Raw genomic sequence first — 12,425 nt, 5'->3', positions numbered from 1 at the left:
AGAGAAAGCCGAAAACTGACTGTCATGATACAGCGAGAGACTGGTCAACCACTCGATCGACCATGGGAATGTGTAGAATTCCTCCGCTTTGACGAAGGGCCGTTTCCCGGTCAGGCACATACGCGCCCCAAATTCGGAGAGGCTGGTGCCCCCAGGGGCTATGTCGTAGCCCCACCCTCGAACTCCATGGCTAAGTGAAAGTGATAAAGCATTATAGTTCGGTTTCCTCGTTTGCTACGCTACCACCTCCTTTACAGGACCGAGACGTCGGATTAAGTGTGAAAACGCGCTATTTTTTGCGAACACCCCCGCACCTTGTGCGTGGGGGCTGAAGCCGACGACTGCCATCTTCAGGTTATACACACGTATACATGAACGGCCGCATAGGAGATATTCTATTACTTGAACGCACAAGTATAAAAGGCGCTTACATCATAAATATTGTTTTACATCTTAAAAACGTTCATTCGAACGTAACATTTTTTGAGCACTGCGACTCTATTACACGAGCACCACGCAGCACTTCGCCAAAATAGTGCTCGGCGGGTAACCGGTTATCGTCCGAACCCGGGGTGGCAACAGCGGTGGCATCCATCTCTGTCCAATGTATCTTCACACGGGCGAGTGCCATCCGCGCACCCTCTATGCAGGCCGACCGCTTCATCGCCTTGATATGCGGCACCGCCCCAAGAAATTGCTGCAATAAGCCAAAGTAACTCTTCGGCTCGGGCCTATCCGGCCAGACATGGGTCACTATATCCGTCATAGCAAGCCCGGACAACCTATTTAGCTCAGCCCACTCGGCCAAACGGTCGGTCAGCGGAAGTGAACACTCCGGACTATGGAATTGAGACCAAAACAGCTCTTCCGTCTTGTGATCCTTCTGGCTTTGAAAATGCACAACGGCATCCGCCGCACTCGCTGCTAAGTCCATATAAGGGTCCTCTGGACCCCACAGTTGGCCCAGCTGAGCATACTTTGGATCCGTAAACCTTCGGTGCAGCAGAAAAGGCTTGCCAGCTACAATATCTCCGGCCTGGCGCAGCTCTTCCTTTATAGCCCGCATTGTAGAGCGGGCATCCTTGGCTTCGGCGGTGGCCTTCCCCAGGTCTTCTTGCTCCGCTAGGCGCTCCTTCCCAAGAGCCTCATTGCGGTCGGTAGCATCTTTTAACTTCACGACCATTTCGGCCATCTCTTCCCTGCTCTGGCAGTGTGCGACCCTTTCGGCCGCTAACTCCTGGGCCGCCCTCGAGGCTGCCGCATTACTCCTTCTGGCCTGCTCCTTGGCTTGAGCAAGTTCGGTCCGAAGGCTCTCCACAGCAGCGGCACTATCTGCATTTCACGCACATGTTGTAAGGAGCTGGCTTCGGCTCCCTTACCAAGTGACCGCACATTAACACTTACCTTGCGACTCATCAAGTCTCCTGTTGACCAGCGTGATGTCCGCATCCGCAACAGCGAGTTGCCGCTTTAGTTCAGCAACTCCATCAGTCCGGCTGGCCCCCTAACGACCCGCCACCTGCATCGGCACGGCGGAAATTTAAACCTGCAATTTTGATCCTCGGCACGCTGTCGATTTCGACAACCTACCGAGTCTCAGGGGCTACTATCTATACAGGGCGCATTCTATATGCAAAACTGTTAAAAGGTGTGTCATTTTTACGTACCTCAAACCCCGCCAGCAAACTCCTGACGGCATTGTGCAACCCGCCTTCGGCGGACGAAATCCTTTCAATCACCATGCTCATCAATGCGTGGTGATCTTCTGAGATAGACGCCTTCTCAAGCAGATCCTTCAGCCATACACCAGTTGGCGCCGAACTATCCAGCTTTGCCAAACCCGGGGGCTCCCTCCGTGACGACACTTCAGGATCGTCCGCCCTATCCGACGGCGCCCCGGACGGAGGTGTCTCGCTCTCCATCATCTCCGGACGAAGGTCCCCCGAAGACGAGCTCATTTGCGAAGGACGGAGATCCGAACTACAAGGTAAAAACTTTAGTTATCCTCAGAAGCACAAATAGGGATGTCCCTTATTATAAAACTCCTTTCTTTCTACTTACGGCTCGTTGGAGGGCTGACTCTTTAAGGGAGATTGTGCGGCCGGGGCCTCCCCGGACGCAGGACCCTCTGGCGAAGATTTCTTCCCCCGTTTAGGGGCTTTTGCCCCCGGGTCCTCGGAGGCAGTCCTCTTCTCCCCTTGAAGGGAGGGATTCTCGATCCCCCCTCTTTCAAGAGCCTCCTTAGGCGAGGCAGTAGCTTTCCTGCTTTCCCCTTCGCCTTCCTCTGGAGGCGCAACCTCAAGCATCCGAACCAGCACGGAATCCGGCGCGGTCTCGGGGAGGGGGGTCGGACACCATATCAATTTTGCTTCTGCTATCCACTCCTGTTTAGAAGGAAGTTGCTCATAAGGCGAATTATCGAAAGGCAAACAAACGGTATGTCCGGACTTGGAACTACTTACTTGAGTATCCGGGCGATTGCAGCTTAGGCCAGTATCCTCGGTCAATTCCGGACGCGCCTCTTGCGATCCGAAGAATAATTTGTACACCTCCAGGGGTGTCATACCCATGAAGTGTTGAAGAATCCATGGGCCCTCCGGATTGAACTCCCACAGTCGGAGAGGGCGGCGTTTGCAGGGCGGGAGACACCTAATCAGCATAACCTGCATTACCACCACCATATCGACCTCCCTCGTTTGGAGATCTCGAATCCGGCCCTGCAGTAGGGGCACGTCCTTTGACGGCCCCCAGTTGAGCCCTTGGTTGACCCACGACATCAACCGTCGTGGAGGTCCCGGGCGGAATAAGGGCGGCAGCTTTTGTCTGTGGCCCCTCGGAACGGTAATATAGAACCACTCTTGCTGCCACGGGCTGAGCTCCTCTTGGAAGGAGCCAGCGGGCCACGGGGCATCGTCCCTCCTACTTATGGTCGCCCCACCGCACTCCACTTGACGCCCCCCGATCATCTTCGGAGCCACCTTGAAGGTCTTCAGCCACAGGCCGAAGTGAGGGGTGACGCGGAGGAAGGCTTCGCAGACGACAATAAATGCGGAAATATGGAGGATGGACTCTGGAGCCAAATCGTGGAATTCCAACCCATAGTAAAACATGAGCCCTCTCACAAAAGGATCCATCGTGAAGCCTAAACCCCGACGGAGGTGGGATACAAAAACGACATACTCGCCGGGCTCGGTGGTGGGGATGGCCTGCCCTTCAGCAGGAAACCTGTGCGAAATCTCATAAGCCAGGTACTTGGCCTCCCGCAGCTTTAGCACGTCCTCCTCCGTGATGGAGGAGGGCATCCACCGGCCCTGGAGGTCGGAACCGGACATCGTTGAAGGTCCGAAGCGCTCGAATCTGGAGCTCTAGGTGCTGGAACTTGGAGCGGGGAGAGGATTCGATGGAGGATTTAAGAAAAGAAATGAGCCTTGGTCCCGTTATAAAGAGGGAGAATACCAAGAGCCGTCTCCGTGACTGTTTGGGACTCGCCTTCGATAGATGGGGCGGGGCGACGGGCGCGGTTGGGTTATCCACGTCCATATTGATGAGAATCCCGGATTAAGGGGGAACACGATCTCTGCTTCGACAAGACATGCCAAGGAAACCGCTTCGCTAAATGCGCTGAGGTGGTAGAGTAAAAAACGATTCAAGTAATGGCTTGGTGGTGGCGTGACGTCATGCCGCAAAAAACGTCAGCAGATTGAACTTGTGTATATATTATTCTCTCTACGGTGAAATGTGGAATTTATTTTGCAGAGCCGGACACTATCCTGGTGTTCACAATCTTCTATCATTCGGAGGAGGAACCCGCCTTGCAATGCCAAGCAATATACACGCCGGACTTATCGTCATTGAAGCCTGGTTCAGGGGCTACTGAGGGAGTCCTGGATTAGGGGTGTCCGGATAGCCGGACTACCATCATCAGCCGAACTATCATCGGCTGGACTATCATCATCGACCGGACTCCAAGACTATGAAGATACAAGATTGAAGACTTCGTCCCGTGTCCGGATGGGACTTTCCTTGGTGTGGAAGGCAAGCTTGGCGATACGGATACGTAGATCTCCTACCATTGTAACCGACTCTATGTAACCCTAGCCCTCTCCGGTGTCTATATAAACCGGATGGCTCTAGTCCGTAGAACAACAACAACAACAACCCTTACAATCATACCATAGGCTAGCTTCTAGGGTTTAGCCTCCTTGATCTCGTGGTAGATCCACTCTTGTAAACATCCACAATATCAATATCAATCAAGCAGGACGTAGGGTTTTACCTCCATCAAGAGGGCCCGAACCTGGGTAAAACATCGTGTCCCTTGTCTCCTGTTACCATCCGCCTAGACGCACAGTTCGGGACCCCCTACCCGAGATCCGCCGGTTTTGACACCGACAGTGGGTATGATCCATGGACTCAACATTAATCATAAAGAACTCATGTACTTATTGCAAAAATCTACAAGTTATTGAAACGAAGTACTACGCGCATGCTCCTAGGGGGATAGATTGGTAGGAAAAGACCATCGCTCGTCCCCGACCGCCACTCATAAGGAATCCAATCAATAAATAAATCATGCTCCAACTTCATCACATAACGGTTCACCATATGTGCATGATACGGGAATCACAACTTCAACACAAGTATTCTTCAAATTCACCACTACCCAACTAGCATGACTCTAATATTACCATTCTCATATCTCAAAACAATCATCAAGCATCAAATTGATCATAGTATTCAATGCACTTTCTATGGTAGTTTTTATTATACCCAACTTGGATGCCCGTCATATTAGGACCAATTTTATAACCATAGCAAATACCATGCTGTTCTAAAAGACTCTCAAAATAATGTAAGTGAAGCATGAGAGTTCATCTATTTCTTCCAAATAAAACCACTACCGTGCTCTAAAAAGATATAAGTGAAGCACTAGAGCAAATGACAAACTACTCCGAAAGATATAGGTGAAGAACAATGAGTAGTTGAATAATTATGTAACTATGTGAAGACTCTCGAACATTTAAGAATTTCAGATCTTTGTATTTTATTCAAACATCAAGCAAGACAAAATAAAACAAAATGATGCTCCAAGCAAAACACATATCATGTGTTGAATAAAAATATAGCTCCAAGTAAAGTTACCGATGAACGAAGATGAAAGAGGGGATGCCATCCGGGGCATCCCCAAGCTTAAGCTCTTGGTTGTCCTTGAATATTACCTTGGGGTGCCTTGGGAATCCCCAAGCTTAGGCTCTTGCCACTCCTTACTCCATAGTCCATCGAATCTTTACCCAAAACTTGAAAACTTCACAACACAAAACTCGACAGAAAACTCATAAGCTCCGTTAGTATAAGAAAAATAAATCACCACTTAGGTACTGTTATGAACTCATTCTAAGTTCATATTGGTGTAATATATACTGTATTCCAACTTCTCTATGGTTCATACCCTCCGATACTACTCATAGATTCATCAAAATAAGCAAACAACACATAGAAAACAGAATCTGTCAAAAACAGAACAGTCTGTAGTAATCTGTATCAAACGTATACTTATGGAACTCCAAAACTTCTACCAAATTAGGAAGTCCTAAGACGTTTGTTTACCAATCCATAGCAAGAAGAATCAGATAAAAAGCACGTTTCTGTGAATTAAAAAAACTAATTTACTTGATGCAAAAGTTTCTGATTTTCAGCAGGATCAATACAACTATCACCGTAGGATATCCTAAAGGTCTTACTTGGCACTTTATTGAAACAAAAGCTATAAAACATGATTAATACAATAGCATAATCATGTGAACACACAAAAACATTAAAGATAAATATTGGGTTGTCTCCCAACAAGCGCTTTTCTTTAATGCCTTTTAGTTAGGCATGATGATTTCAATGATGCTCGCATAAAAGATAAGAATTGAAACATAAAGAGAGCATCATGAAGCATATGACTAACCCATTTAAGTCTAACCCACTTACTATGCATAGGGATTTTGTGATCAAACAACTTATGGGAACAATAAACAACTAGCATAGGAAAGCAAAACAAGCATAGCTTCAAGATTTTCAAAACATAGAGAGCAAACTTGATATTATTGCAATTCCTACAAGCATATATTCCCCCCTCATAATAATTTTCAGTAGCATCATGAATGAATTTAACAACATAACTATCACATAAATCATTCTTTTCATGATCTACAAGCATAGAAATTTTATTGCTCTCCACATAAGCAAAATTCTTCTCATGAATAGTAGTGGGAGCAAACTCAACAAAATAACTATCATGTGAGGCATAATCCAATTGAAGATTAAAATCAAGATGACAAGTTTCATGGTTATCATTGTTCTTTATAGCAAACATGTCATCACAATAATCATCATGGATAGGAACTTTATTCTCATAATCAATTGGAACCTCTTCCGAAATAGTGGATTCATCATTAAATAAAGTCAGGACCTCTCCAAATCCACTTTTTTTTGAAAATGTTCCAAATCCACTTTCATCAATATAATCATCACAAATAGGAGGCATGCTTTCATCATAATAAATATTCTCATCAAAACTAGGGGGACTAAAAATATCATCTTCATGAAACATAGCATCCCCAAGCTTGTGGCTTTGCATATCATTAGCATCATGGATATTCAAGGAATGCATACTAACCAAGCGGTAATCATGCTCATCATTCAAAGATTTAGTGCAAAACATTCTAATGCATTCTTCCTCTAGCAATTGAGCACAATTATCGGAATACTTATTTTCACGAAAGACATTAAAAAGATGAAGCATACGAGGCACCCTCAATTCCATTTTTTGTAGTTTTCTTTTATAGACTAAACTAGTGATAAAACAAGACACTAAAAGATTCAATTGCAAGATCTAAAGATATACCTTCAAGCACTCACCTCCCCGGCAACGGCGCCAGAAAAGAGCTTGATGTCTACTACACAAACTTCTTCTTGTAGACATTGTTGGGCCTCCAAGTGCAGAGGTTTGTAGGACAGTAGCAAATTCCCCTCAAGTGGTTGACCTAAGGTTTATCAATCCGTGGGAGGCGTAGGATGAAGATGGTCTCTCTCAAACAACCCTGCAACCAAATAACAAAGAGTCTCTTGTGTCCCCAACACACCCAATGCAATGTTGAATTGTATAGGTGCACTAGTTCGGCGAAGAGATGGTGATACAAGTGCAATATGGATGGTAGATATAGGTTTTTGTAATATGAAATTATAAAAATAGCAAGGTAACTAATAATAAAAGTGAGCACAAACAGTATTGCAATGCTAGGAAACAAGGCCTAAGGTTCATACTTTCACTAGTGCAAGTTCTCTCAACAATAATAACATAATTGGATCATATAACTATCCCTCAACATGCAACAAAGAGTCACTCCTAAGTCACTAATAGCGGAGAGCAAACGAAGAGATTATAGTAGGGTACGAAACCATCTCAAAGTTATCCTTTCTGACCGATCTATTCAAGAGTCCGTAGTAAAATAACACGAAGCTATTCTTTCTGTTTGATATATCATAGAGTTCGTACTAGAATAACACCTTAAGACACAAATCAACCAAAACCCTAATGTCACATAGATACTCCAATGTCACCTCAAGTATCCATGGGCATGATTATACGATATGCATCACACAATCTCAAATTCATCTATTCAACCAACACAAAGTACTTCAAGACGAAAACGTGTGCCAACCCCTATGCATAAGTTCATTGAATCCGCAAGTTGATCACCAAAACATACATTAAGTTGTCGGTGTACAAAAGTAGGGGCTCTCCTTTTGACCCCTTTACTTGTGCACGGACAGTCGGAGCCACGCGCCATGGCCACACATAGCAGGGCAAAGGAGGGGAGCCAGAGAGAAGCCGAGGGCACAAGACAAACAACGCAACATCAAGGACCAAGGCCACAAAGTGCAGATGGACGAAGCAGGTTTCCCCGACAAGGCCCTTGCCGGGGCGGCTCACCCACACCAGTGGAGTGAGCCACCCTCGAACCCACGGTCTCCAACACCATCAACTACGTTGGACTAGGGCTTGGGAGGCACCTCCATGATGGCATGCAGATCTTTGTGAAGACAAAGGATATTCAAGGTCAGATAAGGATGGAAGGCAACGACCCTCGTTAAAATCCTTGCCGAGGAAACCCACAAGACCCCTGGCAAGATCCTTGCCGGGGACGACAGCGCGCCACGGCAAGACCCCTGCTGGGCCACCCGGCAAGACCCTTGCCAAGGGCGTTAGCGGGGCCACTGCCAGGCCCGCACCAACAAAATCCCCACCGTCGTTCACATGCAGCTGCCAGCCCAACCAGCTGGGCAGGCACCTGCGTGGCAACATGCAGCTTCCAGGTCAAATCAGCACACACCTGTGTGGCGGCATGCAGATCTTCGTGGAGGCTCCACCACCGTGCCACCTCAACTGCTTGCCTGCCTACATGGCGCCGCATGCATCGCTGGCCAGGGCGCATGTCAAAGCAAGGAGGAGCAGCGACGGACGGGACGGGCCTCGCCCCCGTCCCCGATAAAGCGAGGGAACACCTAAGCCACACATTAAATGCGTCTTGTCCTGTAATACGAGCGATAAGCTCGTAGCACTGTAGACCTTTCCACCTCCTGTGTGCTACTGTGGCAGTCCCTTTCGACTATAAAACGAGGCCCATGGCGTACCGGAGAGGGAGTCGGCTCTTTCGAACCACGTAGCGCCCATAGCTAGTTCGAGAGCTCAAGAACACTTAATACATCCACCAAAGCAGGACTAGGGTTTTACGCATCCTCGCGGCCTGAACCTGGGTAAACGATCCTTGTGCTGGTTATGAATCCTGCTCTTCTCACAACCCCGCGCCCCGCAACCATAGTAGGGATTCTTGTGATCCCATAGGTGTCGTTTCCCACTGACATCTTTGGCGCGCTAGGTAGGGGCCACGCAATTGTGAGAATCTGGTCTGGTAGTTGGCCTATCAGTTCTTCATCGCCATGGCTCCTAAGAAGAAGAAGACCACGGTGATCGGTTCGTCCGGGATCGAACTGCCAGTACCGGTGCGGTCCAGTAGCGGGCCAGTCATGGAGAGAACCCGTGGCGCGGCCCGCAAACATCCACATTACCCTGGCAGTCCAGGCCTGATAAGCAGCGTCATTCGTACGCCAGGCGACGAGCCACGCGTCGCGGGCTCCAAAGACGGAGTCGGGGCCCCCGCAGGCGGCGTGGGGCCCTCCAGGGGCGTCGTCGTATCGCCAAACAGCGGCGTGGCGACCTCCAAGATGCCAATACCGACGCCCACGGCATGCTCTTCTCAGGTCGTGCGCGATGGGCAGCGCCGCCCTGCTGGTGACCCTAGGCGCCACCCTGGGAAGAGTCCCATGCGCCCTTCACATGATGAGGAGGGCCAGCATGTGCACCGAGGTGCTGGCGGAGGTAGCGGACGGCTGCGGGTCCGTGATGGGGCTCCTTCTAACGTGGTTAGAAGTCGAAGCGCATCACGGTCCACACAGCTTTCGCCGCCACCCACGCCAGCAGAAGCCCTAGCACGTGCACAGCTGCTCCTCGAATTTCCTCCCGCTGCGGAGAAGCTTGACGAATGGAGGGCCACCGTCTGGAGCCTCATTGGCATCGCTAACAATGATGAGTTGCGGCCGTCGAGGCCCGCAGGCCGTCGCTCCGTCGAGCCACCACATGTCGACGGAGGTCGGGCCGGAGGCGATGCGGCCACGGTGCACTCCTCTCCTCCATCCCGGCCACCGCAGGTGTCGGTCCTTGTGACGACGCTCGTGATGATATCTCCATAGCATCGTCCGACCCGCAAATCCACCATGACCAATGCCAAGTTCTCTGGGAGCGAGCTCATGAAGATGCTCGAACCACCATCGAGCGCCGGCGTGACGCGCGCCACCAGTCGGACAGGCGGGCAGGGCCCACTACGGACCACCCAGTACCGGGAGGCTACGGTGGCCTACGCTACGAGGTGGGTTGTCCGGCCTTCACCCGTGAGCTGCGGCGGTTCCGGTGGCCCTCCCACCGCACATTCAAGACTAACGTTGGCGAGAAGTACAACGGCAAGACTCACCCGTTGTAGTTCCTCAGCACCTACACCATCGCGATGCAAGCTGCCGGGGCTCGCGACGATAAGGTGCTCGCCAACTATTTTTCGTTGGCACTCAAGCCCAATGTTATGTCATGGTTGATGCACTTGCCAGTAGACTCCATTTCTTCTTGGGTGGATCTGTGTCCTGAATTTGTTGGCGCCTTTACCGGAGGCCACCAAGCTCATGGCCAGGCGAGTGATTTACATATCATCCCACATAAGGAAGGAGAAGACTTGCGCAAGTACATCCAAAGGTTCAGCCGAGTGCAGTACAACATCCCCGACGTTCATCCTGCCGCCGTGATCAGTGCATTCCATCAGAATGTGCGCAATCATAAGATGCGTGAAGAGCTGGCGATGAACAAGGTCAGGGATGTGGCCGAACTCTATGTTCTTGCCGATCGGTGCGCTCGCGCTGAAGAGGGAAGGAAGTACCCCGATGAAGACGCCAGCACGGAAGCTGACTCCAGGGATGATACCGCCACCCCGGTGAAGAAGGGCCGGTGTCGTAACAGGAAGCACAAGGGCAAGGTCGTGCTTGCCGTCGAGGGGTCCGATGAGACCGGCGCCACCAAGAAACCCAGGGCGAGTGACCCCGGCAAGGAGATTGCTGGGTGTGTCGCTTGCCGGGCCTTGGCGGCTGCCGATAAGCCAGGGGGCTCTGACAAGCAGTATTGCAAGATCCACCGCACCAAGGGCCACGACCTCTAGAACTACCGGCAAGTGGAGCTGCTCGCTGAGAAGCAGAAAGCCAAGTATGAGCTGCGGGACAAGGAGAAGGGCTAAGAGGGTGCCGAGGGATCCGGCAAGAAGCATGGTGGCCAAGGAAGCCGCTGCGGCAAGGATAATCAGCAAGAGAGGCCCGCCCAGGGCCGCGACAAGAAGCAGGAAGACGATGATCACGACGAGGACAATGAGTCGGTGACCACGAGTTTCAGAAAGCCACAGAAGCCAAGTGCGTCGATGGTGGCGCCTCACTGCATGCATCTCACTGCCAGCTCAAGCAGTGGGTGCGTGAGATCACAGCGGTGGAACCATCGTTCGACGCATGAAAGCGGCTGAAGTGGTCCACCACGCCTATCATTTTCGACACCGAGGACCATCCTGACCGCACTACTGCGGTCGGGTGCTTGCCGTTGTTGGTTTCACCAACAATCCGCAACCTCAAGGTGACGAAGATGCTGGTTGATGGTGGGGCCGGTCTGAACTTGATCTCGCCTGTTGTGATCAAGAGGCTGCAGATCCCTGATGGAGACCTCAAGGAGATGGGCACGTTCCAAGGGGTCAACCCGGGGAGGAGCCAGCCGAAGGGAAAGGTCACGCTGCCTGTGACGTTCGGAGGCAAGCTGAACCACAAGACGGAGAGGATCGTCTTTGATGTAGCCGAGATCCCCTTGCCCTACAACGGGATCCTCGGCCACCCGGCACTAGCCAAGTTCATGGCGGCTTCACATTACGCCTACAACACGCTGAAGATGCCCGGGCCAATGAACATCATCACCGTCCCCTCCGACAAAAAAGACGCGTTGATTTGCGCCGACCAACTCTATCGGGAAGCAATTGCAGCAGCTGCCGCCAAGGTACCTGCTCCTGCCGATGGAGCCCCGGGAAGGAAGAAGACCGACGAGACCCCTCGCACCCACTCCGGCAAGCGCACCTCTTTGGGGTGTTGCGCTCCTGTTGAGGACGTGCCAGAGAGCTCCGCCGACAAGAGCAAGAAGTCCAGAGCTACACCACCAGAGACCAAGAAGGTGCCCGTGAAGGAGGACGGTACGGGGGGAGGTTTTACCATAAGCTCCACCCTCGACAGCAAATACGAAAGCGAGCTCGTCACTTTCCTACAGGCAAATGTCGATGTGTTTGCATGGCAATCCTCCGACATCCCCGGCGTTCCCAGGGAAGTGATTGAGCACCATCTTGCTGTCTATCCTCATGCACGGCCCATCAAGCAGAAGGTCAGGAAGCAAGCTCTGGAGAGGCAGGAGTTCACCATGGAGGAGATCATAAAAGTAGATGCGGCAGGTTTGGTAAGGGGAGTGATCCATCCGACGTGGTTGGCCAACCCGCTAGTGGTGCGCAAGGCAGACGGGAAGTGGAGACTATGTATTGATTACACAGACATCAATAAAGCTTGTCCAAAGGATCCCTTCCCGTTACCGTGCATCAACCAGATTGTTGACTCCACAGCTGGGTGTGACCTGTTATCATTCCTCGATGCCTACTCAGGGTACCACCAGATCTTCATGACGAAAGAAGACGAGGAGAAGACATCATTCATCACCCCATGTGGTATGTATTGATTTTTACGGATGCCTTTCAGGTTGAAGAGTG

The sequence above is a fragment of the Triticum dicoccoides genome, chromosome 7B (genome assembly GCF_002162155.2).
Source record: "Triticum dicoccoides isolate Atlit2015 ecotype Zavitan chromosome 7B, WEW_v2.0, whole genome shotgun sequence".
Taxonomy (NCBI): domain Eukaryota; kingdom Viridiplantae; phylum Streptophyta; class Magnoliopsida; order Poales; family Poaceae; genus Triticum; species Triticum dicoccoides.
The sequence above is the reverse complement of the archived record's forward strand: the minus strand, read 5'-3'. Positions refer to the sequence as shown.